The sequence below is a fragment of the Parasteatoda tepidariorum genome, chromosome X1 (genome assembly GCF_043381705.1).
Source record: "Parasteatoda tepidariorum isolate YZ-2023 chromosome X1, CAS_Ptep_4.0, whole genome shotgun sequence".
NCBI classification, from domain to species: Eukaryota; Metazoa; Arthropoda; class Arachnida; order Araneae; family Theridiidae; genus Parasteatoda; species Parasteatoda tepidariorum.
In genome coordinates, this window is record NC_092214.1 from 54,082,304 (window position 1) to 54,104,656 (window position 22,353).

General features: G+C 28.0%; 1 protein-coding gene across 4 annotated transcripts in view; it reads left to right on the top strand.

The window, feature by feature from the left end:
* LOC107450089 (transient-receptor-potential-like protein) overlaps window positions 1-22,353 on the top strand; it is a 199,854-nt gene that overhangs the window by 36,928 nt on the left and 140,573 nt on the right. For 2 of the 4 annotated variants that reach the window (XM_071187496.1, XM_071187497.1), the window contains exon 3: window positions 8,322-8,391. The exons of the other annotated variants lie outside the window; for them this stretch is intronic. The gene's annotated coding sequence lies outside the window, so the exon portion shown is untranslated. The remainder of the gene's footprint in view (window positions 1-8,321; window positions 8,392-22,353) is intronic. 4 annotated transcript variants of the gene reach the window in all.

Consider the following 22,353-nt stretch of genomic DNA (forward strand, 5'->3'; position numbering starts at 1 on the left):
AAACTATTATATGATATACAATAGTTTTACATATTTAGATTAAAGCTTAGTTATATTTATTAAACATTTATAATGTTTTTGAAGTATATCATAGTTTTAACAATGCAATTCATGTTACTATCAGTCATGTTGCCACGTCATCACAATGTTTTATGATGAACTCAAAGATAGTGTATAAATTGTTGCATATTTAGAAATATTCTATTTCTGTAAACATTAAAGACAATGTAACAGCTCGTTTTATATCGTTTCAATTAATATCCATATGCGATCATTACAATGTATAAGAAAAATTTTTTTGTTCACAAATCATTAATAAACCTTCAGCTTAGAAAACTATTATCAGCAAACCGTGGAGTTCTGTTTCTAAATTAAGGAGAATTCAAGTTTACTCCTAACTAGAAGAAAGGTAATTTGTTTTGCAATAATTCTCATAAATCAAGTTTATTCTTAGAATGCAAAAGTTAATAATGAGTAAAGAGATGGTGCCGCAACAAGATTTGTAAGGCTATTCTTATTACGCATCTTAATGAGTCTCTATCAATAAGTCATTAATTTAAATGACTGGAAATGGAAATAAGTTAACTTAGACTCGAGTATCAGTAACGAGTACCATAAATGAGATTCTTAAATGTAGTTTTCATGAAATCAGCGGTAATGACTGCATTATTATTCCTTGCATAGCTGTAAGTAAAAGTAATTTGTCCAAACATTTAAAGAATTTTCATTTCAAACATTTAAAATTACTTCAAAGTTTCACTGTGTGATAGTTTATAGTTTAACACATTTAGATTAAAGCTTAATTACATTTTGTAAGCATTTAAAATATTTTATAAGGCAAGTCATATCACAGTTTTTAAAACGTAATTCATGTTACCATCTATCCATCATGTTACCACGTTATAATGGTTCATTACCAAATAAGTGCTCAAAAGTACCAGTTGTAAACAATTTAAAATCATTAAAACTTTCAAACTACACATTATGTATAGTTGATTTTTTATGTATAATATTATTTTGGTTTACTTTGCTTTTATTTATGCTCCTAGGAACTGTAATTTACTTACATGTTTTGAAATTGAAAATTGTAAATTCACCATTTTCAACAGCTTGTACCCTATTTAATTTTTCTCGATTACAGCGCCATCTGTGAAACAAAATGCAGAAACCTACAATTCAAATACAGTTACTTTTTTTCAGAGAATCTGAATCTGCAATAAAAAAATAAGGGTTCGTAATTGAATTTCAAAGTATCCCCAACTCCATCCCAAGGGTGTGGGGGTGAAAGATCTTGTTAGGTATTATAGGATAGATTTAAAAAAAATATTGAATGCGACTATTTTTCCCTTTTTTTTATCTGATGTATATTTCTTGAGATATTTGACCGTTTTCAAACTTTTTTGTCATGTTGATTCAAACAGATGGTAATCAAACTGCTAACTGCGAGAAAAAGCGTTTATTAACTTTTTTTTAAACTTTTAATTTTTAATTTTTTTTCTCGTAGCGGCAGGTATTGAACTTTCGTTCTTCACTTTGGAAGATGCCTGAAGTGTTGCTCATTTAACGTTACCCAGTGGGCACCTGTGAACCTAAGTCACGGAGGCGAGCAACATTATCCGCACCATACTGCCACAAATACCCGTTTATAGGGTGGGCCACATTCGCACATCACACACTTCAGATGACAACACAAAGAGAGAAGCATCCATGCCCAGAGCGGGATTCGAACCCGCAGCCATTGGCTTCGCAGTCAGGCACGCTAACCACTCGGCCACCTGGCCGGCCGTTTATTAACTACCTTTACCTAATACGGCTCACAGCCAGAATTTTATAGCACTTACTAAGCCCACCAAATTAAGCTACTTATTTCCCTGCAGATGGGTACATATTATAGCAGACAGTCTCCAGTATTCTGCACTCCCCAATTTGTGTCCAGCACTCTCCAATGACCATTACCTTACGAAAGGCATAACCCCTATGTCCAGTTAAATTTATTTTTTTCGGTTTTGAAAGCATGCTAGTCGTAAATAGTTAAAAAAACCGTATAGTTTTGTATTCATGGTTTTATAACCATATTACTTATAAACTGTTTCAATACGGTAAAGGTAAAAAATGTTCTTTACCGTAAATTTTACAGTTAACTGGATGGACAGACTGTTGCCTTTTTTTTAAAACCGTAATTTTAGAATGAAAATTCTAACAGTGTAGGGATATTTTATTTGCTTCATTTCATTTTTATCACATCAAGAACTTTCTCTTTCAATTTTAATCCTCTTAAATATTAAGCTGGGCAGATCGCACTAACTCAAGTGTGTTTGTCAAGTCCTTAAAATTTGTAAAAACAAGGACAACCTCTTCGTTATTCCTTGCTTTTCTTCAGAAATCATCTCCTTTCATCATACCACTTCCTGTTTTTTTTGTAAGAAAACAAAACAATAAAATTCTCAAGTGAAAAAGTCCTGAGAAAGACATTTCTATTCCCTTAGTGCCTAAGAGATTTATAAAAGAAATAAGAAGAAAAATGTCGTTGGATTTCAGAACTTTTAAATTGTATCATTTTTATTACTTACTATCAAAAGGAGATTCTCTTGCAATGCATTACATCAAATACTAAATCAAATTTAAGGGGCATTGGTAATGTATGAATTATGCCTCTAGCTCGATAAAAGCTAAAAGGACTATATAAACAAATCTTTAGAGATATTTTATTTTTATCCGTTTAAATGTGTTAAAACTCTATCGAATACTTAGCAATGACAATAAACAATAAAAAAGACGCATAGCAAAATAATTTTTATAGATTTATTATTTCGGAATTTTAACATTTCGTATTTAATCTTTAATTTAAAATTTGTTTATCTTCAACCTAACTCTTATTTTTATGAACTTTTCAACAAATACATTTTGTTATCTATCATCATGTTTCATGTTTTTAAAAGAATGGCAGGCATTGCAAATATAAATTTTAAAATATTTTCTTTCTATCAAAGCGAGATAGGAATATTGATTTTGTGAAAATTCGGAGAAACTATTCAAGATTATTTTTTCTTACAATGTATGTTTCTATGAATAGAATTTCGAGATTTCTATGAAGTCTTCGCTTAAAACTTTTTTAATGATCTCTCTGAAAGAAGGAATGAATAATGAAAGAGTATTTTTTCCTACTGTATAATTTTACATCTGAAATTTCGATTTCATTTTACAAGAAAAAATGAAATAAGGTAAGAACTGCTTAGACCTAATATTTATACGAAATAAGACTAATGTTAATTCATCGCATGTTGCTGTCCATCAATCTTAGTTAAGTTTCTTTACATTTATTATTTTTTAATAAAAAAATATGCGCATGTGTACTTACGAGTGTGTGTTGCATGGAAATGAAACAGTTATTTAGTAAGTAACTTTTGCAGTAGTAACTTTTGTGACTTAGTAAAACTTTCAGTATTATTTTTCATGAATAAAAACATCAGTAAAAGACTTAATTTTGCAAACTTTAAATTTATATTTGTCATCCAAGTTACTTAACTTTTCTTATCCATCTTAAATGCAAGTTTCCAAATATCCTACCGAACAACAGTAGTTGTTGTTCAGTATTCTGCGGTGTAATTGAAAAATCAGCGTAAGCGGGAAAAAATTCAAAATGGAGATTTTTTTTTATATGTGGCATTTTAATATGATAAGTTACATATTGCAAAAAAATAATAAATAAACAAATATTGTTTTATCAGTTTTTTTTTTAAAAAAATTCTCTTTTAACATTAGCAATAGAAGGAAAAATTTTGTCAAGCTACTTTTCTTGGAATCAATCATAAAGTACTACTTACGCTGTTTTTTACGTTGTTTTTTCCTTTGCCGTTTCACGGCAGTATTAGGGTTGCTATACACAAGTAAGAGTATTATTAACCTACTTTATTTTTCCAATTTTAAGTTATTCTTCCTTTTTCTTTATTTCTAGTAGCGAAATTATTACATACATTCACTGACTATTGTGGGGGACACAAAACACAAATCCATGAAGTTAAGCTAAAACAGCATAAAAGATCAGAATTCAAAAATAAAAGCACGCCAAAAGTCAGCATAAGTCAACCCTTCCGGATATCTTAAAGTTTCTCTCTTGTTTGTCCGCATCTATCATGTAAATGCCCAGTACACAATCTAAAAAAGGTTTAGAAACATTTATTTAAAGTTCTTGTAAGTTTGATCTTGTAAGTAACACCTTGATCATTTTCCAACTTTGTTTATCGTAAACATTTTACCGCCTGTCTGCCTCCTCGTGTTAATTCTAATACCCTAATTGTCAGAACATTTTTGTATTTAATACTTTAATACTTACTACAATGCCAACTTTATTTCCACCTCTGTCACATCAGCTCATCTTGATCCTCTGGAATCTTGTTTCATACATATGATTGCTGATCCTCTTTTTAACGACATTAGTTCCTCACCGTTTCTCCATAGCACGTTGAGATGCATTTAACCATGATTTGTCCCTCACGGTCACTAGGTTTTTTCATGTTCTGCTTCTTCATCTTTATTCTTGTTTCACATTCAGCTACTGAGATTTTTCTAGATTTGTTTGTTACCCTTATGTTCAATTTATCGTTAGCAACTTCACGTTCTGCATTTAAAATCACTTTTGTTTCTTCTCTTTCACGCCTGGCAAGTCTTTAAAATGGCCACCTATGTTTGAAACATTTCGACTTTTATTTCCACTTGCGATGCCTATATAGTTTTCTAATCAGTAACATCATATAATTAAGTAACTTATTCTGTTATGTTCTATTAGTTTTGTTAGCTAACTATTGTATGAATCTTTGAATTACACTATGTTTAAAACGTTGCGTAATTACATAAATTGTACAGATTGTGCAGACCTGTATTATACCGGTTCGATTTGGAAACAACATATAAACTTCAACTGGTCGATTTTCAAGCCATTTAACTTTACGATACTCAAATTGTCCAAAAATGGCTGAGAACTTTTTCTAGACTAATTGCATTCATTACCAAATTTCTCATCTTGAAAGTGAGGCTTATAATAAGACTACAGCGATGAGAACTTTGTTTAAAAAGATTTCATTAAATTAAATTTTCGACAGCAGTTGACCTCAATTTATATGTGAATCAATCGAAAAAAATGGAACTATTTCAGTAAATTCAATGATTTAATGTCCTTTAAATGGGATTTATTTTCCGTATTTTTAGGAAGGAAAAAGTGGTGAAAAAGCTTTCTAAGTTATGAGCCTTCTAAGTTAGTCAAGTAATGATATAGTATTCATTGGTTAATAATGTGATTTAATAGGCTGATCTGTCTCAGAACCTTCTACACTGTTAGAATTTTCATTCTAAAATAATGATAAAATAACCGGCAGCAGTCTGCCCATCCAACTAACCTTAAAAATATGGTAAAGCACAGTTTTTACCTTTACGGTTTGGAAACCGCTTATAGCTACTATTGATAAAAAATCATGAATGCAAAACTATACGATTTTTTTTAACCATTTACAACTAACATAGTTTCAAAGCTGTAAATTTTTTAAAAATTTGTATTGGATATAGTTAAGCAGTTCTATGGTGATGACATCTATGCATTAATGAGAGTACTGTATTCTAATAGCCCAGGATCACAAATTGGAGAATGCAGGATACTGGAAACTCCTCATGTCTTGAAGGGAATGGAGGAAATATTGTGGTGACAGCGCTGGGATTCGAAACCACGTTCTGTTAGACATTAGATTGACAGATTAGCCCCATCGGCTATAATATGTACCCATATGAAAGGAAATAAGTGCGCCTTAATTAGATAGGTCTAGTTGGTGAGATAAAATTCCGGTTGTTCAACCGTATTGAGTGAAAGCAGTTAATAAACTGTTTTTTTACAGTTAATTGTTTGAATGCTAACTTATTTATGGTTATTTGACTGTTTTGTTTGATTATGGTAAAATAACAATTAAATCAATAATTTCTAAACTATAACCGTGTACGTTGAAGACTTAAACTGAAGCCATTTCCCCATTTCTGAAATCTAAAAATGAAGTTTGTGATAAATCCCAAAATTGAGCACTCATAACAAGCAGCATTTAAAATAGTTACGCTTGAACCTTTTACCAATCAAAATCATGTTCCATTAGCATCATATATAGATATATTACTGGTACTTAACTCGGAAATATTTAAAATTTTCTATAATATTTCTTATTATACGTACTATTTAACAATTGTTTTGGGTAACACACGTTTTATTATTTACTTAATCAAAAATACACAATATTTTCGATGTTAACAGGACAATGGTGCTAATTAGGCAACCAATTTTCTAAATCGTACCACTTGCATACCTTGCGAAAAAAATTTTTTTCGTATTTACTGCGTAAATAGCATTACCAAAAAAATACCATAATTCACTAAATAACCGTATTTTATTATTCAATTGTTTCGAATGTAGTTGTCAATGATTTGTGATTGATAACAGTTTAAACTTGAAAAGTAATACGATTTAGACAACTTTCACATACATAAATCGAAAAATATCTTATACATTTTATACGAATTTTCATGACTATGCTTAAGATCTATAGCTTCATAAATATACACAACATTAAAAAAAATAAAGTGGAATATAAATTTTCGTCAAGATGGAATTTTATGACAAGAGTTCTCTGAGGTAAAAAATAAGTATAAGTTAAGCTAAGGTTAAGTTTCTGAACAAAAAGACGTGCTGAAGATGCTAATGTGAAGTTTATGGAAAAAAAGAGAGAGAAAAGATACGGTCAGAAAGAAAATATATTAGATTTTCATTATAAAAGTTATTTTAAAACTGCACTTTTCTTACATGCATCTGCAAAATTAGCATATTTTCCATAATAATATTTAAATTTTTAACGTAACACTTATTTTTTAAAATATTAAAATAGAGCTTTTTTGGAGTTAACAATGCAGACAGGTAACAATTCTTTACAGATTTTTGAGATTATATTAATTTTATCTAGTATACCGAATTTATTAAATATATTATGGGATTAGATTTAAAGTCATTATCGACCTAACAGCCTAAAAAGGAAAAATGAACTCAAGTTTAGTTTTTATCCTCAAAGAATTATTGTTTTTTTTGCCAGGAATTTCATTATCATACAGTATGGTAATCAAGCGAGAAAATTTCTTCTTAGTGTAAAAATAGTTTTAGCTTAAAAATACAATTTCAATGTAAAAATATGTTTATAAAATGTACTTTATGAGTTTTATTAACAAAAACTATACCATGGATTTTGAACTTTCAAAATACGGGGTGTGGCCACAATCTGAAAAAATATGGTCATAATAGTTTAGACAGGACAGTAGTCGAAAGTTAGGGTCCCATAATATTAATTTCACCTTTTTTGTATTTTCTTCACCTTTGAAGCAAATGAAGAAATCTAAAAAAAAATTTCTTATACATTTACAAAACCTATTTTTCCAAAAATAATTTCCTGCAAAAAGTAATTTTTTATCTAAATTTTTTATTATTTAATTTATTAATGATTGGAAAAAGTTTGCAATGCAAGGTATATAAATTTTACGCCAATCAAATGCACATAATTTTAAATTAATAATCTGATCCTTGAAGGAAATCGGCTGAATAGATATTGAAAAACAAAAATAAAAAACAAATTAAAAGACGACTTTGTTGTGGAGAAATTCGCAAATACTGGAAATAATATTAAGGAGTCTAAACTTCTGATTGCTCGTCCTGCCTAAACCATTGGAACCATATTTTCCGATTGCAGCCACCCTTCATATTTTAAGGCTCAAGGACTTAAATCTGTGAAAAAAGTACGTATTTATTCAGAAATTACGTCTTTGTGTCTGATTTTATATTTTAAGATTACGGCTGGTCATTCAATCAAAGTATACAGAGTGTTTTCAGATTGCATATCCTGTTAAATCATATAATCCTGAACATCATGTAATTCAAAACAGGGCAAATTTAACCATATTCTAGTAGTTTTAGCTATGCTTTTTTTTCTCAGTTTAAAAATAAGTGGATATCTTAACAATTAATAAAACTCATTATTTTAGAAATATCTCAGCAGTAATTTTCTTAAAGACCAATCTTAACTCCCTGAGTTTGAAGCATTTTATGCTAGATATATATGTTCTATACGGCAAGTTAACATCACTCTATGAATTCAATATTACTTCTTAAAACTAGTTCAAGTACTTAGTACATAGAATTAATTTTTATGTTTTCTGATAAAATATTTCAATTATCAGTTACAAGCTTAAGAACCACTAATAATTTTATCGATTTTCAGGTAAGTCAATATTTGTATATTTTCTTCCAGGAAGCTTCGAGTTAATCTTTCGTTTGGGGAGAAGTTTGAAATAAAAATTACTGAAATACATATACCAATGGTAAGCAAATTTTTTATGGTTTATTATTTGCTAGAAATTTTGAATAAAAATTACTGAAATACATATACCAATGGTAAGCAAATTTTTTATGGTTTATTATTTGAGATTATTATGATTTATTAGAAATTTTTATATAGTCTTGGAAATACTAAAATGTAGTTTTATGGAAACGTAAGTATTTTACTTTTATTTCCTTTTTGAAAGTCACCTCTGAAATACATACCTCTATAAACTTTCTTTACGATTTAATATCTTGTCAATTTAAGTTCATACATCATGCAACAATTAAAGTGCAATGATAATTCAACTTAATTGTTGAAAAGCATTTTAAAGAATAAATTTCGACCACAAATGTCAACAAATATATGAACTTAAAGCAATAAAAATGTTAGGAATTTATAGTCAAATATTTAATCAAACTATAAACTTCTTTTTATCTAAACTTGTAAAAACAGCTAAAATAATATGAAAATTTTATCTTTGGCGAAAAATACTATGTTTTAAATTAAAGGCATGTATAAGAAGCCACTAAAATGCCTTTTTATATTTAAAAAATTATTTCATTATATACTTATTATCCGTTATTTTTTTGAAAAATTGTTTTTGGTATTTTGCCAATATATACCCCAATCAAAGCAACTTAAAAAAAAACTGAAAGTACGAGTTGTAAGTTATAAAATGTCTGGAACAAAGCCAAGAATTTGCTTTAAAATATTCTAATAAAATTTAATTTGGCATTTTCCAGTATTAATTGCGCCATATTTAATAAATGTTCAAAAAGCGTTGGAATAAGCTCTAATAATACAGAGTTACTTAAGCAATTTTGCAGATAAAGCTATTAATGGATAGCTATTTTAGAAGGACCGTGAATGTAGGAATGCCATGTGATTTTAAAGTTTTATGTAAATTATTTGAAAGTAAAATTGTTGTCATCATCAAAGCATGACGTATTTAATTTAATCAGCCCAAAAGTGGTTTTCTAATTTTGGTCTTTTTTTTAATATATGCGAGTACTTAAGAAAAATTAATATTTAAAATATTAATTCTTCTAAATGCACTTTAATATTTGTAGACTTTTTTTCTTTGCTGTAAAATATTTAATTTCAGAAAACTCAAAGTAAAAAAATGGTATTAGTGATTTTTTTCAGAAGTGTAGATTATCTGCTGAATTGTTATTGCTTTCTCCGAATTATGTAATTACGTTTAATGTCTTTGTTTCTAAAAAATTAAAAAAAATATCGTTGCAAAATTTTATATCAGCACGCATAAATTTGAACGTAATTACATAAAAGTATTGAAGGTGAAAAAATTTTGAAAATAATTACGTATAAACTTTATTGTGTAAAAGTTAAATATATTTCAAAATTATTATTCATGTACATTATTAACTATATAATATAGATTTAGGTTTAGTAATGATGTTTTCCATTAACATTATTTAGAATTTATCGAGGTTATTGAACCTATATTAACTTGATTTCAAGGTTTGTTTTTTTGAAATCTGCTAATATCCGATGCAAAAGTATTCATTAAAAATTCTTTATAATTAGTTTGAAAAGATTTATTATTATCTTTAAACACCATCAAGTCTAGTTGACCGGGCATCAAATTCAGGTGGAAGAGCATGATATGGATTTATGTGTGAGCTAAGCCCATATCTTGGTATGGGTTTATGCGTTGGTTTCCCACACAACGTTGGTTAGTCCTTTAACTTTTATAAATTATCCTGATCTTATCTAAATTTATAGCAAGCGTAATATCTGTGTCATAATTTTTGATCATAAATTTTGAGATTATATAAAACATTTTTGTAGCGCTTGTGAGATATATGAGAGACGTAAATGAAAGACTTTAAATAATGGTTGTCTCTAAAATGACACTCATGTTTCTCAAGATAATAAACAAAAATATTAATGGAATTTTTTTGAGCAGTTTTTTATAGTTCAAACGTTTCAAATGTTATTTATATTTTTCAGTTTTTACGATAACTTGTGCTTTGTAAGTGCCTCAAAAGTAAACGTGGTATACTATACATAGCTTGATTTTCTTTTTATGCTGTGATAATGACATGTCTGCATCAATGTTCTATTCAGTTCCATAATTTTTTAAACTTGATAAAAATTACAGAACTGTTGAGTTGGTTACAAAGTAGCAGTGCATTTGGGTGCTGCTACTAAAAAACAATTTTAGAACATTTTGCAAAAATCTTTGCGTTTATGTTAAATATTGAAAGTAAAAAGAGATGAAAAAATATTAAATATGTGTAAATGAGTCGTAGTGAATCAGGGAATAGAGCGCTTACCTTCCAATGAGCCGAACCGAGTTCGTATCCCAGTGATGGCTGATCGATACGAATTCCGCTACCGGTTCGCACGGACCACAGAAATATCCTCAGTGGTACACAGTCCATGGGTTAGAGTCCCTCTGTAGTCAGGCTAACCATGGAAGGTTTTCGATATTTCCCAGTCCATGTAATGCAAATGCTGGTTAGTTCCACCAGAAAATCTTACACGAAGGCAAAATCTCCACGAAGGTCCCTTGTCTTCTGGATTGGGTTGGTTCAAAATTACAAGGCTACGGTGTTGAACATTAGTAGTCGTAAACCCAAAATTTTGTCAGCAGTTCAGCAACGGTTATAAAACTGTTTGTAAATTACATATCTTTCTAAGGAAGCATGGTGATATTCTAATAAAAAATGAATGCAAGCTTAACTTAGTTATGCTATGTTCACATATTTGTCTCTTGGCTGTTATTCTAAAAACAGTACTGTCAAATTTTACACATTTTCCTTTGATTTCTAAAAGCGATAAGCAATGAAAAAAGATAAAATAAGCATAAATAACATAGCTCGTAAGGAAAGTATCGCATTTTTTTCTAAATATTGAATGACAGTACGCTTTACTTAACTTTTAGTTAAAGGAAATTAATATTTAATTTTGTTTTTAGGTGAAAAATCATTAAAATGTTGTTGAAATACTTAACGATTGAGATTATGTTACAGTAATAATTTAAGTAAGTAGTAACCATTGCGTCACCGTAATAGGAAACGAAGGTTAATTATAACGTCTGGAATGAAGATGATGTTAAGCAGCAAACACTTTAATTTTCCATTACGGATCATTACTTGAATCTAAAGGATGATTAAGCATAATGATCTAATGCAAGCAATTAATAAAATATGCACTTGCAAAATTTGCAGTCTAAATTAAAATGTTAGTATGAAAGTTAAAAGTATTTATACTTGGAATTAGTTCGAGAGGTTATTTTTCAAAAGCCCCACCGTCACATGAAATTAACTCTTTTTAATTAATTTTTGGTATTTTTATATTTGTTATGAGTTTGTAACAACTATCCATGACATTTTTGCTTATCTTTAGTCAGACCTCTCTAGGCTAATTTGGAAAATAGATTAAAATGCCAATGTGAAGATACGACATATTTTGGGATCAAAAATTTTAATTCTTGAAAAGTTACCACAAAATTTTCAAAAATTGCGAATTTTTCATTTATTTTAATGATTTTTATTTAGAAGGGAAAAGAAAGTGGAGAAATTGGCGTGAAAAAAATTACACCAAATTGGGATTTTTTTCTTTGAAAGTGCATTTACTTTTTAAATGTTAAGCTATTTCTTCTTTGTTAAAACCCAAATAATTCTTTATGAGAAAATGGTAGATATTGTTTAAAATTATGGCTTTGCTTCAAGCTTAAGGTGTTTTAACTATGGCTTTTCTATTTTTCGCCAAAAGACAATTGAGAAACATCCTTATTGTTATTTTGACTCTTCTTAGCAACGAAATTCCAGAATGGAGTGTACTTGTATTGGAGTGTTAGAAAGAGTAAAATATATTCATTAAAACGAAATATCTTTGGAAAGGTATTTATTAATAATGAAATTTATTTTACCAAGGAATGTGAAAATGCGAGGAAAATTATCTAGTTAAAAGAACTTGACATTTATTACATCCTTCTCTAAAAAATACACAATTACAAATTTATCTGATTATTAAAGCATATAATTACAATGGTATAGAACTTAATATAATTTTATTCAGTAGTATATCAAAGTTACTTTATAACAAACCCTATGTAATGTTTCTTTATTGATTTATCATTATTGAAGTATGATACAAAAATGCTTTTAAATTTTAATCCAACATGGAGTATTACAAAACATCTTTCAAAATCATGAATATCTTTTCACATATTTGAAAGCATCCACTTTCCAATGAGGTGCCCTGGTTCGAATCCCAGCTATGGCTGGTGGATACGAATTTCCCTCCCGGCTAGCATCAACCACAGTGCTGACGCGAAATATCATCAGTGGTAGACGGATCATGATTTTAAGTCTCCATGTCATCAAGCTAGACGTGGAAGGTTTTCGTTGTTTTCCTCTCCATGTAACGCAAATGCGGATTAGTTCCATCAAAAAGTCCTCCACGAAGTAAAATTTCTCTTAAAACTTGATCCAAGTTCCCTTGTCATTAAAATTGGGTTCAAAATTATAAGGCTACTTAGTTGAGCATTAATAGTCGTAAACCCAAAATTAGGTCGGCTTTTCAATAATGGTTATAAAATAAAATAAAATATAACTGCAGGGGACTGTTTTTTTCCTTCCTTTGTATAAATCAGAGAGAGGGAAAAAATTAAACGTAAATAAGCGAAAAAGAAAAAAAAGCAACAACAATGCCACTAAGGTTTCAACATGTACGCTTTAACACGAAAATGAATAAAACAATGCATTACTACTGAAAATGTTTATATAATTATTACTTTGTAGTTTTGTTTTCTTCCATGAATAGATTTACTAGCAAAGCAGTTTTTGAAATATGAATTTTGATTTCAGAATGAATAAAATGCACTAATTGGGATTAATGCAATATTTCTTGGAAAAAAGTACGCACTAAAAGTTGATTTATGAAGTAAATTAAATAATTGTAATTCTGGAAATAGATTTTAAGAACTTACCTATGATATGTATTTGGACCTTCTTCAACAAATTTTTCTTTGCAAACAAATGCAGTAGTATACGTGTTTTAAGATTTGTGAGCATCAATTTTCTTCTATTTAAATAACAAGAAGAAACGGAAGGTAGCCTTCCCCATGAATTGTCGACCTGCCAAATGGTTTCATGCTTAGGTCAAAAATAATCCCACAAAACTAGTTCTCCCTATTTATTACAGATTCAAGCTTACAACTACTACTATTACACCATAATCATACTAAATAAAAGTATGAAGTAAATCATATCTCAAACTTTGCAGGTTTGTTAATTGACTTTGTATATAATACCTTGGCAATGTGTGGAGTGCTCAAACAGTTCATTCTTTTCCAGTGCATTTTTCAAAGTCTAGGCATTTTATACAATTTCAGATTTCATGTTTTCCTTGTATAAATACAAGATAATAAAATAAATCATTCACAAGTAATTATCTTCTCTTTTTAACTTTAAGCTTGATTCGAGACTAAACAAAATTAAATACTCTAGTTTAAACGACAAAATATGTTTCAAAATATACCATCTTAGTATCGAAGGATTTACCGGTATTTGTGTAAGTCTAAAAATTTCTTATTTCAGAGAAAAGGGCAATTTGTAATTATAGCTGCTGGAAAAACAAGGATTATATGATTTAATATTTACGTATTTTCATGTGTATAGTTTGAAATGTTCTATTACAATATCTGAAGCAAATCCAAAGTTAAAATTATTTTAGGAAGATGAAAAGCATATGCTGTTCATATATTAAAATATTGTTCAAGCAAGAAAAAAGTTGTGCATAGAGAAGATGGATCCTATGTGTATAGAGAAGATTTATATTGATAGTACGACACTGTTGAAACAGATTAAGTCACAATAAAAGCATTAATTTATGCAAAACGGAGAATAACAACTCGTGAGGTTGCTAAAATATTAAATTTAGCGAATTCAACCTTCAAGATAATTTGAAATGTTTAGGTAGTATCTCAAAGCTCGACTCATGGGTTCCTCATGTTCCTGCGGAAAGAATTTTATGCCGCGGCGTTGAAGTCCTTAATTAGCTTTTCCTATATCAAGAAAATTATATAATTTTGAATAATCCATTGAAGTGCATTTATCTGAAGAAGGTAAAATCTTTATTTCAAATGAGGAGATCCAATATCAACTAGACTAATTTTCACAACAAAGAACAAAAATTGTATGTGCTGGAATCATTCTATTGCAAGAAAGATGACAAAAAGTATTGAAACAAAATGGAGAATATATACTTAAATAAAATATTTATTCACTAAAAGAAAGTCATCTTATTTTTATATTTTCAAAATAAAACGTAATTTTATTCCTAGCACAACCTATATATATATAGCTGAATAAAGACAAAAAAGTTAAAAAAATGAGAGACAAACGAAGAAAATTAATAAGATTTATTAACTGCGCATAAGCTGCAAGTATATAGAACTCATAAAATAAGTTTGAATGTTGAGAAAACATGGAAAACATTAAAGATTAAAAAAAAGGAAGAAAAAAATTAAAACTATAAAAAAAGACATATAAATTTTTTTTTTGTATCTTAAAGAAGAAAAAATTTTTTTCTTTAAGATACATAAAAAAAATTATGTTTTTTTTAATTAGTTTCATTTTAACGACTTTTTAAAAGAAAAATTATTAAAAGTTATAATTTTAAGTTATTATTATTTCAAAAATTAACGTTATTATTATTTCAAAAATTAACGTTATTATTATTTTAATAATTAAAAAAAAATAAAAGTTATTATTATTTTAACAATTTTTTAGAAGAAAGATTATTAAAATAAAGTTATTAAAAAGACACATATAAGCATTTTTTTATGTGTCTTAAAGGAAAAAAAATTGTTTCTTTAAGATAAAAAAAAAAAAAATTATGTGTTTTTTTTATAGTTTTAATTTTTCTTCTTCGCTTTTCTCTGATCTTTATTATTTTCCATGTTTTCTCAATATTTAAACTTATATATATATAAACCATCATCGCAGAAGGAAATCACCATGAAACTCTAAAATTGAAATTTCGAAACCAATTTTCATTTAGATGAGAACTAAATAGAACAAAGTGTTTTTTCAATCTTCCGATCGAGGATTTTTGTATCAAGACTTTTCAACCATTTCTTTTTCTTCTTTTTTATTATTTTGTTAGCTTCTAGAGTAAATATCTTTTACTTCCTAATGTGGCCATTTCCTTTTGTAAATGGAAAGATCTCTATTTCTCTTTGTTGTTTTCCCTCCTAAGCTTCTTTAATTTCTGGAAAAACAAGGATTTTATTTTTTACTAGGCCTGTCGTGATTACTTTGAATTCTGCGATTTTTTTCTAATTATACTGTATTGTATAATCTTTAAAAAATGTTTGATTAAGTGAAGTTTCGAACTTAATGATGTATGGAGAATATTTGCAGTATTTTTATGAATATTCGTTTACATTAATTAAGAAAATAATTTTACATTAATAAATTAGATATATTAACTAGATTGTTTAAAGAAACAGTGATATTAAAAGTATTATTTAAAAAAAATATTCTTAAAAGTAGAAAATAATTCTGGTAAAATTACCGTACTGTATAGTAATGAAATTTCTGATGACATGCTGAATCAGCTATGCTGAAACAGCATAGTTTTGATATTAAAAACCAGAGTATATGGTATTTAAACCATGCATTTGATAATTTTCATCATTCATATGTTAACGGCTTACCGGAAATTCCGGTTCTCAAAATTATAGTTCGTATTACTCACATTTAGTAAAAAATACAAAACTGAAAAGTAAATTTAAATGAATATATACTTTTGATGCCATGCTCTAAGGTATCACGATAAAATTAAGACATTTTAACAGATTAACTAAATTCTTTTACGTATTATAAAACCATATTTTATTGTTAATTTTACAAATATCATCACAAAAGTGCTTTTGTAGAAATTACTGAGTTTTTTGGTCTTCTCATGAACACGGTAAATTTTACCATATTCTGGTAGTTTTGACCATGCTCTTCTTTCTCAGTGTAAAATAAACAGTTTAAACTTATTTTCTAAAATATATCTTGCTTTGAAAATTGAATGCATATTCAATAAATATATATTTAATCACTGATTAAAAACGTTGTTCATTATAATAATAAAAGTAATATTTGAATATGATGCGATAGCTTTGAATCAAACCAAAATATTGTTAAGTGCTATCCTAAATACAAGTAAAAACTCGTGCTTAAAAATACGAAATATTAGTAAAAATATTCTTTAATTGTAGAATGGAACCAATGTTTTATATTGAATTTAGGGTGAAATTTGTCTTAAAAATATTTCTAGTAATATATTTCTTGTTATAGACTAATATTTTTTGAGGCGAAATTTTTGTTAAAAAAATATGTAATAAATCTTTTTCACTTATTGTTCTTTTTTTAAGCTTAAAAAACTTTAAACGATTTTTTATTTGTTTCAAAAATATTAGAGGGATCGGAAAGTAAAGTTATTCCTGCGCATTTGTTATTTATGAGTTAATTGTGAATTTCCAAGTTATACCAAACACATTCTAAATATAAGGTGACTTATTTAAGAGTAGATCATTAAGTCTAATATATTTACTTATTTGCAATTTGTGATTAAATGGCAAGCCGAATGATAGAGTAGATACATATCGTAAAATTGTGTGTTTTTGAGTTTCACAAGCGATGTTACGAAAAAGTTGCTACCAGAAGCTTTTTCTTTGTTTATCCAAAAGCATTAAGTGTTCGCAAGTACCAAAGGTAAATTCAATTCTGGTAGTTGGGAATTTCTGATATGTATTGAGCAGGAAGAGTTTATCTTGAAGAAAAAAAAAACTCATGAATTAGATTGGGAGGTATAGTCTCACCCGCTGTGCTTGCATGATATTTCGCCATCGGCGTCTCCATTATTACGATAGTTACATCATTTTTAAACTGCAAAAAATGTGAAAAATAGGATAATATCAAAATGCCATCTCCAGATAGTTTGCTCAAAAATCAATTAATTTTTAGCAAACCAGCATTGAAAATTTATTTACTAAATGGTGAAAGATTGTTGACAACGAAGATCAGTAAATTTGATTAAAAGCAAAATTTTCATAAAAATGTATCCGTTTGAATTTAAAGTAGATAAATTGACATAAATGTCACGACCTCTGTTTTTCATAAATTCAATTTGAAGAAATTTCGTTGCCAAAAATAATTAACTGTCTTCATGATAATCGTATGGTCATAAAACAAAAAGGCTAAAATTGGATCATTTTCGACAAAATAAACTCATTATAATCATACATGAAATGTAGAGGTATATTTTTAACATTTATGTTGGAATTCTAGGTCTTGCACTGTAAAAATTCTGAATCAAATTACAGTATAAAGAACCGACAATTTGGGTGCATCATTCGTAAATTCCATTTTTCCAGGAATCCATTTTTGTTGTAAAATATTATACCGTAATTTTAACTGTAATATTTATTTAATTAGTGTGATTCAGTGAGTTTACTGTAAAAATTACGGTAAATCAAATTTTTTCTTCCACAACCTGTTCCGTTAAAATTGGATTTTACTGCAAAAAATGCCGGTCATTTTATGGTAATTTGATACGGAAATTTTTACAGAATACTTTGAACATTGTTAAAACAAGTTAATTTTTATAATCTTTAAACTTTAATTTTTCATTCTCTTTAATTTTTGTAAACTCAAATAAACTTCAATTTTTCGTAAAAAGAAAGTAATGTTTACAGGAATACTAGCCTAAAATATATCTTATATATCTGTTAAAATATTAGAAACAATACAAATGAAAATCCTCACAACAAAGCTTGTTTTAAAAATGCGATCAAAGAAGGAAAACATTCGCTGGTGTTCTTAACATTTTACTTACCGTAAGGTATTTTTATTCGATCAATTCTTACACATCTTTGCATTCAAGCAGCGAAATTTGGTAGATTCAACTTAATAAATATTCTCTTTTGGTTTGAGGGGTATATTTTGCTTTTATCTAATACGGACACGCTGCTTTTCTGCTACATTTAAGTGTGGTAAGGTCATTTGTTCACAAACATTTTTTCTTTTATAAATAAGCATTTAGAGGTTAGATAATAAAATAACTGGAAGATAAATCTTATTAGAAGATAAATTTTAATTTTGTAGTGTGGCAACTTTTTGTAAATTTATATAAAAAAAGTAATTGCTTAAGCAGAAAATTGAAATAAAGGGAATAGATTGAAGTAAAAATAATGATACGTAAGAAAACATTAAAAACTATTTTATTTTTCCTAACTCAATAACATATAAAAAACTATTTTAATTTATTACAGTAAATAAACATTTTAATATAAAATAATAAAAGGGAAAGAAAGCACCCAGTTAAAATTTGCAAACTGCAAATACTAAAGTAGTTTCAGTTTTTAAATGTTGACTATTTTACAAAAGGTTTAGAATTTTTCTATATAATTAAATTTTAAAAAAGTACTAAGCATTTTTATGAATATTTTTATTTAAAAAAATAAGTGCATTAATACAAATCAGACAATTAAACATTTATTCACAAATAAACATTTAAAAATTATAAATATCTCATTAAGTATTACAATACTAAAACTACAGACACGAAAAATATTTATTCTAATAAGTATGATACGATTTTATGAATATATTACCAGAAAGATAAGGGGTATTCCCTCTTAGATTTGTTAGTATGATTAAATATTCACACTTTCATGAAAAATGATGCTAGCGATTCGATAATATTGCCTTAGAAAGATCGCCGAACATTTATAATTCTGTCAAGATGGTTCAATTAATTTTATGCTGTTTAGATTTCATGCATAGCTTTGAATGAAATAAGAATATACTGCATAAGAGGACAATGTGATTCAATTTGTTGTAAATGATGTTTGTTTGATAAAAGTTCCAGAAAGAGAGATTATTCTGAATATTGTACAAGGAAATATTATTAAATGAACTTCAGTCCAAGTGTTAAGCTGTTCATATTTTCTCTTTTATTTAAATACCGAATGTTGTGAATATAAATGATGCTTTTTCGAAACAAGTAAAAGTATGTACGAAAAATTATCGTATAAAAGGTTTTAATTTGGAGACATATACTTATTTGAGTAATTTAAATATTCTTCTTTGGGTAATAAATTGGAAAAAGTTTATTTTTGACATTAAAGGTAATTATGTGATTGTTTTGATAAAATTACAGCATTTGGTGCTGAAGTTTTAAGCAATTTTATTTCACATTTAAAAAAATTCTTGACTTAATAGTGTTATAAATTGTATTCTTAAAAAATTAACTAGTAACTCAAAAAAAGAAGTAATTCCAAATAACTTTTTATTTAATTATCGGGTTTTCCCGAACTTAGATGTATTTATTTTTTATTTAGAAGTACACACTCTAAATACGAAAGAAGACACATAAACAAAATTTCTAGAACAGAATTTTTTATTTTTTTGACGAATTTTAATTTTTGCCCTTTGAAATATGGTGGTAGTCCTAATTAAAGGATAAGGAATATGTCCCGTTACTTTAGTCAAAATAGTAGTCAGAAGTTGGAATTCCTTCCTTTTACTCTTTGCACTTTTCATCATATCGTCAGATAATTACGCTATACAACGGTTATCATTCGAATTTTTAGCGGTGGCATAAACATTGTTCAAGATGAAATTTTCAATTATATGATTATAAGCTGATCAATTATTGGATGAAATATTAAAAAAATTTTTGAGGGTTATTTTATTTTCAACTAAACAGTTTAATAATTAGGAGAAACTTTGTTTATTTGTGTAATTAGTTCCAGTGCTATGAATGAGAATAAATAAATAGTAAAATGGCCCTTTATCTAAACTGTACACTGTAAAAACTATGGTGCAATATCTTTTCGAGTTTTACGAATTAGTTGTGTGAAGAAATACTAAAAGTTTTGAGAAAATTTTTTTTCTTCAAATTGACCCCAAATGAAGCTTTTATTAGAAATTTAACGCGTATATGAAAGCTCTAAACTCCAAAAACGAGAAAGATTTACATCAAGATCAGCTTCATTTGCACCATACGTTAAATATTTTGCTTCCAAAACATCAAATGATCGTGCGTTTTGATTTCGTCTGCAATCGTTTACAATTGATAACGAAGTTGGCGAGGGTTTTCTATGCTGCTTTTCCTCAACAGGAACTAAAATTCACTGTTAAAAGTGTGCATGTGCGTTTTTAGTTGAGTAATAAGGATATTCATATTTTAATTTTCATGTCTCTGTAAACTGCATTAAATAATTTTATAATGTATAATTTCCATTCGCTCCTGCTTTGTTAAGCCCAGTTTCAATTCGCAATAATGATCTCTCTGCTACGCATATGTTTGATTTACAAACTCATTTTATGTTAAGAATTAGAATTAGTCTATGTATGCAACCTAAATTACTGTTTCTTACTTTATATTGTCTCGTAAAAATAACTTAATTGATTCTTATGTGTATCCTTCTGTAATTATAAATTTTAGTGTTGCTAAACGACAAATATGATAGTTGGTGGTAGCTACTATACAGCAAGTAGTGTAAAAGAACATTCTAGGAGTTTGACAGCACCAGGAACTATCCTTGGATTTTGGCGTAGTGGAAAACCACTTTAGTGTAAAGTAATTGCCACCATCTTTGGTGTTTAATTAGGTACACGAAAATTCCTTACAGTGGAGGAAAAATATTTTCACGTTTTCGGCCATTTGCGTATATTTTTTGTATTCGGAATTCCAAAAATGACAAAGACAAAGTATGCCTATATATTGGAATTGCGTATTTGTATCTGATTTTGTAATTTAATCCATTTAATAAATTTTCATTTATCTTAACACCAAAAATGATGGCACTTACTTTATACCGAAATTGTTGTAGTGAAACACCATAGATAATTCTTGTGAAATCAAATAGCAAGGATTGTTCTTAGTATAGTGAAAAACCATATATTATTCTAGTAATCAATCACCAAGGATTGTTCTTGGCTTAAAAAAACACCATAAATAATTCTAGCAATCAAACACCAAGGATTGTTCTTGGTGTAGTGAAACACCATAGATAATTCTTGTGTAATCAAATAACAAGGATTGTTCTTTTCTTACAGAAACACCACAAATAATTCTAGTAATCAAACACCAAGGATTGTTCTTGGTGTAGTGAAACACCATAGGTAATTCTTGTGTAATCAAATAACAAGGACTGTTCTTGGTATAGTGAAACACCATGTATTATTCTAGTAATCAAACACCAAGGATTGTTCTCTTCTTAAAGAAACACCATAAATAACTCTAGTAATCAAACACCAAGGATTGTTCTTGGTGTAGTGAAACAAAATAGATAATTCTTGTGTAATCAAATAACAAGGATTGTTCTTGGTATAGTGAAACACCATATATTATTCTAGTAATCAAACACCAAGGATTGTTCTTTTCTTAAAGAAACACCATAAATAATTCTAGTAATCAAACACCAAGGATTGTTTTTGGTGTAGTGAAACACCAGAGATAATTCTTGTGTAGTCATTATAGTATTGCTTAGCGTAGTTTTATTATTACAAAGCGATTTCATAAGACTTTCGAAAAATTAAAATATTTTTCTTATTTTTGCCTTCAAAGAATATATTTTATTCGATAAATCAAGTATGAATAAGATTGCAAATAAAACTAAAAAAGGTAAATCTTCATGTTTCAGAAAATAAGCTGTGTAATTTAAAGTAAATATAAATATCTCATTGTAGATCTGGTATTCCAAAATGCATATGCGTAAATTGAATGAGTAGCTTTCAAGTGACGCTTTATTCCAATAAAGGGAGAAATGAATCGCGTTAAAGACGCTCTTCTAACATTAAGCATTCATTATGAACCACAACTGACTAATTAATGTTAATTTTCTTTGTTTCCATAAATGTAATTCGTCTAAACTCATTTAAGTTGATTAAAGAAAAGTAGATATGAAAATAAAATATTT